The following is a 5,872-nucleotide window of genomic DNA, read 5'->3' as shown; positions in this document are numbered from 1 at the left end:
TATTTACATTTGTCATTAAAAACGAAGACAACACACCAGATAAATGACAAACAAAACAACAAAACAAATAACATACATGCCTATAAGTAGTACCTTAATAACTTAATATTCGGTACAATATATCTATGTTACATTCCAGGGGAGGCAGAACAACTTAATTTACATTTATAAATCAGTTAGGTCTATCCGACCTCACTTTATTTGTATAATATAAATTCTTCAATAAATATGACTCCTAATCTAGTTTGGGATTATAGTTTTCTCTTTGATAGCCAAATATATAGTTTTTCCCAAGATAAACATGTTTGTGTTTGGTCTCTATCTTTCAGTTTTTTAGTCAATTTATCTGCTTCCGCACAATCCAAAATCTTCTTTATGATTGCTTCCTCTGATGGGATATTTTTATCTTTCCAGAATTGAGCATAGAACTAAGGAGAAATTTCCTGACAGCTAGAACAATTAATCAATGGGATGGCTTACCTCTAGAACTTGTGAGTGCTCCAACATTGGAAGTTTTTAAGAAAAGATTGGACAACATTCATCTGAAATATTTCCTGCCTGAGCAGGAGGTTGGAGTAGAAGACCTACAAAGTTCCTTCCAACTCTGTTATTCTAATAATTCCTATTCCTATTCCTATTCCTATTCCTATTCCTATTCCTATTCCTATTCCTATTCCTATCCTATCCTATCCTATCCTATCCTATCCTATCCTATCCTATCCTATCCTATCCTATCCTATTCCTGTCTTTCATTGGAGCTTGCCAGTACTCGGTAGCTACAGATAGATGTAAAAGAGGAGAAAAAGTGATCAAATTAAGAAAAAAAAAATGTTTCCAGTTTTTCCCATGAGGATTCTTTGCAAAGGGAGGAGCCTTAATAATTATACATTATTACACTTGTCTGAAATGTTATAGGGTCTCCTGCTTGAGCAAAAGGACTAAAAGACCTCCAAAGTCCCTTCCAACTCTGTTATCCTGTACTGTTATTCTGAAAAGACAACTGCACCTGGTATTTATAAAACAAGAGTAGACTTCTCTTTGTATGAATTTACTTTAGCATCATCCTCTTGCTTTCTCTTCCATCTTGGTTTAAACTTTATATTGCTTTGAGTCTTGCTTGGAAAAAGGAAAAGTATAGAGAATTTAGCAAAATAACTGAAGTCCTGAAGTCAGTATTTTTTGCTTTCTTGATGGGAAAAGAAACCAGGTGCTTTTACACCCATCAGACTAGCTTCTCCCCCAGAAATTTAGGACATGCTGGCTAATCACATAAACAGAAAGAGATCAACCAACTATATTTAGGTGAATATGGGTGTCATTCTTCACCAACATTTCTAAGTTTTATTTTTGTATATGTGTGTGTGTGTGTGTGTGTGTATGTTATGAATTATATTTTGAAAATGGAAGTGCTTTCATTTTACCTGAAACTATATTAAAAAAAAAACAATCTCCACATTAAAAGCATCCTACTCTAAAAAGATAATAACTGCAATGAAATTTGATCCTAACAATGACATGCTAACTCTAAATCTTTTGATTTCCATCTTTATTCTCAAATGTGCTGCAAGGGACAACATATGTATCCCTGGACAAAATGAAATTAAAAGATGAAAGTAACAAAATTTGTTTAATACGCTACCAAAAGTGTTATTTCAATGTCATTTGGTATAATCTCTTAAAAAGAAACTGATTCATTTGGACGCATAATTGGTTATATTTTCCAATTAAAATGTAAAATGTATGTACCGTATGTATGTAGAAAAATGTGCATATTTGGAGAATGAATCCAAAATGTGTATATCAAAAAAAAAAAAAGTGCACATGAAGGAATGATGCTGCAGGTAGAAAGAAGATATAAATACATGTATTGGAGAAATGAAGTGACATATAAGAAAACCTAGTAATTTTTTTTTTTTAATTTGATTTATATGCTGCCCTTCTCTGGAGACTCAGGGCAGCTTACAATGCGTTAAGCAATAGCTTTCATTCTTTTGTATATTTATACAAAGTCAGCTTATTGCCCCCACAAACTGGGTCCTCAATTTACATACCTTAGAAAGGATGGAAGGCTGAGTCAACCTTGAGCCTGGTAAGATTCGAACCTGCAGAAATTTTTGACTAATTTTCTTAGTCAATCTACTTTAATCTACTTTTGTATTATCCTGACAAGATTTAAACTAAACTGGACCTCCCTAATTTTCAGATATCATTGCATAATTTTCCTTTTTCTTTCCAAATGTGAAAGGAACACATCTGGAAAATTCCATCCAGTTCATCTGGATATTTCCATTTTGACACTATCCGGCGTGAAAATTAGTTAGGAATTTTTATTGAAAAGTGACATTGATAGAATCTTGCAAATCTGAAAGTAGCCCTCCTGATGATATTACCAGTTTGGGTAATAGAACAACAGAATAACAGAGTTGGGAGGAACCTTGGAAGTTTTCTAGTCCAACCATATTGCTCAAGCAGGAAACCCTGTAACATTTCAGACAAATAGTTGTCCAATCTCTTCTTAAAAACCTCCAGTGTTGGAGCACCAACTACTTCTGGAGGCAAATCATTCCACTGATTAATTGTTCTAACTCTCAGGAAATTTCTCCTTAGTTCTAGGTTGCTTCTCTCCTTGATTAATTTCCATCCATTGCTTCTGGTTCTGCCTTCAGGGGCTTTGGAGAATAGCTGACACACACACACACACACCCTTTTTTATGGCAACCCATTAGTTATTGGAACACTGCTATCATGTCAGCCCTAGTCCTTCTTTTCATTAAACTAGACATACTCAATTCCAGTCCCCTAATCATCTTTGTTGTTCTTCTCTGCACTCTTTCTAGAGCCTCAATATCTTTTTTTACAGTATGGCAACCAAAACTGGATGCAGTATTCCAAGTATGGTTTTACCAAGGCATTATGGAGTGGTATTAACACTTCACCTGATCTTGATTCTATCCCTCTGTTAATTCAGCCTAGGACTGCATTGGCTTGCAATCACAACTTTCTAATGTCGTCTTTGTTCAGTGCAACTGGAATGAAAATAGCAACTTAGCCATATTTTGATCACAGAAGGGTATCATACTTGGAGATAAATAACATTATAGGATTTAGTCTTCTGTGCATTACACTTTATTTGAACTAATCTGCCCAGATGGCAAAGTCCAAAAAGAGTTTAAAGGATAGATACTTTGCTGCTTGCCTTCAGGAGGTACATATAATCTGATATATATATATATATATATATTCAAATCTGACCTGTTGGGAAGTTGACGGTCATAATAAAATTGTTCTGTTAAAAATTGGGTGATAGGTCAGTACATTGAAAATGCTTCAGGAAAAAAAACACTTTGGTCTAATGGTTAAGGCATCAGGCTAGAAAGCCAGAGAATATGAATTCTAGTCCTGCCTTAAGCAAGAGCCTTGGTAGTACAGGGGTTTAAGGCACCCTGTTATTAAGCTGGTTATTAAGACCAGCTGCCTGCAATTACTGCAGGGTTCGAATCTTGCCAAGGCTCAAGGTTGACTCAGCCTTCCATCCTTTCTAAGGTAGGTAAATTGAGGACCCAGTTTGTGGGGGCAATAAACTGACTTCGTATGAATATACAAAAGTATGAAGGCTATTGCTTAGCGCATTGTAAGCCGCCCTGATTCTCCGGAGAAGGGCGGCATATAAATCAAATTAAAAAAAAAAAAGAAAGAAAACTGAGTGGGTGACTTTGGACCAATCACCAGAAGACAATTGTGTTGTAGTCCCACTTTAGGCATGAAAGCCAGCTGGGTAGCCTTCTGCCCATCATCCTCTCACACACTTGTTTTTGTGGGAAAATAGGAGGAAGGATTATTAAGTATGTTTCCCACCTTGAGTTGTTTATAAAAATAATAACAGCAGGATATAAAATAAATAAAATCATCAGAGCAGGCAATTGTGAACAGCGTGAAGGAGGTATGCTATATGGAATTTAAAAACTATATTCATCTGTGTTCTCTTCATTAAACTTTAAACACCAAGCTGCTGGGAAAACACTGTGTTTCAAGTGCAGTATTCAAAAATGAATAAAACTAAGCCTAGTATGGTCATCTTGGTATCATCATGATGTTTTAGACCCTAACCATTGGCTATGCTGACATATGGTCTTTGGAGAGCACCAATCCCTGGCCAGGCCTAGATCTGATGAAATTAATTTTTATCAAAATTGATTTCATCATCCAGCATTCTCAAGAATCACTGAACCCAATCGCAGCTATTTTGACCCTCCAAACTATCTTTTCCTTCAATTTGGTGGTTTGATTTTAGTTTGAAAAGCCACCTAATATCTTCAATATTCTACTAAGTTCTATACCAACACTCGGTAGCATCTCTGATTAATTAGAATTATGGTTTGGAGGGAAGAAGTTGTAGGAGCTTTGCATCAGAGGGAAAATTCAGATTACATATATCGCCTACTTTACCTCTTTTTTTGCTTGAAATGCACATCAATTGACTGATGACCTGATGTTGTGGATATGAATTGTATGGATTGTTATAACAAACAAGTCAAGCTTCTGGGAGTTTGTGTTTGACCTTGCCTAATCCTCACAGTGCTAGATGCATAGGATCTATTTTATCTATATTAACATTTTTTGCACTTATTTGCAATTAGAAGTACAGAAGATCACACTTCTTCTCTTAACTCTTAACAACTCTTGACTCTTAATGTCTATGGAGATTCTTAGTCATCCAGGTCATAGTTGTCCCAAACGTGTGTTTTCAAAAGACATTTTGCGTTTTCCTTGAAGACATTTTGCTTCTCATTCAAGAAACTTCTTCAGTTCTGACTGAATGGTGAGAAATTGAAGGATTTATATTCATTGGAGTCATTTGGTCATTAGCATTCTCTCAACGAGTCATTGAGAGCCCTTGGGGTTTATCTGTACCCTCAGGATCACCTAAATCAGAGTGCAAATGGGTGTGGAACATTCTTGGAACTGCTGAAAGGACTGTGGAGATAGGTGGGGTCGTATCCCTCTTCCCCTGTTGAGAGAGGGCTGTTCAATTTTAATGTAGATGGCCACTTTGAGTTTTGACTCTTAACTTTTGTGCCTTATCCCTTACCTTATCAACTCTTATCTCTTATAACATCTTATGTCTTCTCTTATTTCTCATCTTTTATGTCATCTTATCCAATTTCAGTTTGGTGTTGTGCCCTAGAATGTCCAATGTAAAACATCAATTTTGTCAAAGCCTGTCTATGAAAGTGAATTAAGAGAATTCTCCTCAGATGGGATTCTTTTGGAAGATGGAACATTTTGACATAGAATGATGAGAGATGTCTTTCAGTGTTTTATATCTACACTCTAAGTTATGAATATGAGCAAAATAGGTGGTTTATTATGAAATATATGTCTACAAACCTATTCTGCCAAGATTAACCTTTCTCTTCGCCTTTCTCCAAGAAATCAAAATGCTATTGGTGCTATTCATAATCTCCTGGCCTCCCTTAGTCATATAGCAGGACAGCAAAAGAATCAGGGTTGCTAGGGAACAACTTTGGCAGAGTAGCTCCAACTCCTGAAGGCACAAAGAGCAGCGATAGTTTATCATATTATTTAATAAGATGTTTTTTACTGCAACAAAATGATAGATTAGTACCAGTTTAACAAACTCTGTTATAGAATTCAAAGAGCTTTCTATTTAATGTTTCCATGAAAAAGGCACTAGGAAACTCAAGAATTACAGGAGATGTTAGGATTCTTGTCACCTTCTCAGATAGTTCCTCAAAACGTTTAGAAGATAGTTATCGCTAATAAAAGTGAGAATGGGAAGAATGTTCTTTAAACATTAATGTGTTCACTGCTACCCCTAGACATTTGATAAAGTCTAATTATTATCTATGTC

The sequence above is a fragment of the Pituophis catenifer genome, unplaced genomic scaffold (assembly GCF_029215685.1).
Source record: "Pituophis catenifer annectens isolate HBS135680 unplaced genomic scaffold, rPitCat1.0.hap2 SCAF_12, whole genome shotgun sequence".
Taxonomy (NCBI): domain Eukaryota; kingdom Metazoa; phylum Chordata; class Lepidosauria; order Squamata; family Colubridae; genus Pituophis; species Pituophis catenifer.
Note: the sequence above shows the minus strand (reverse complement) of the source record.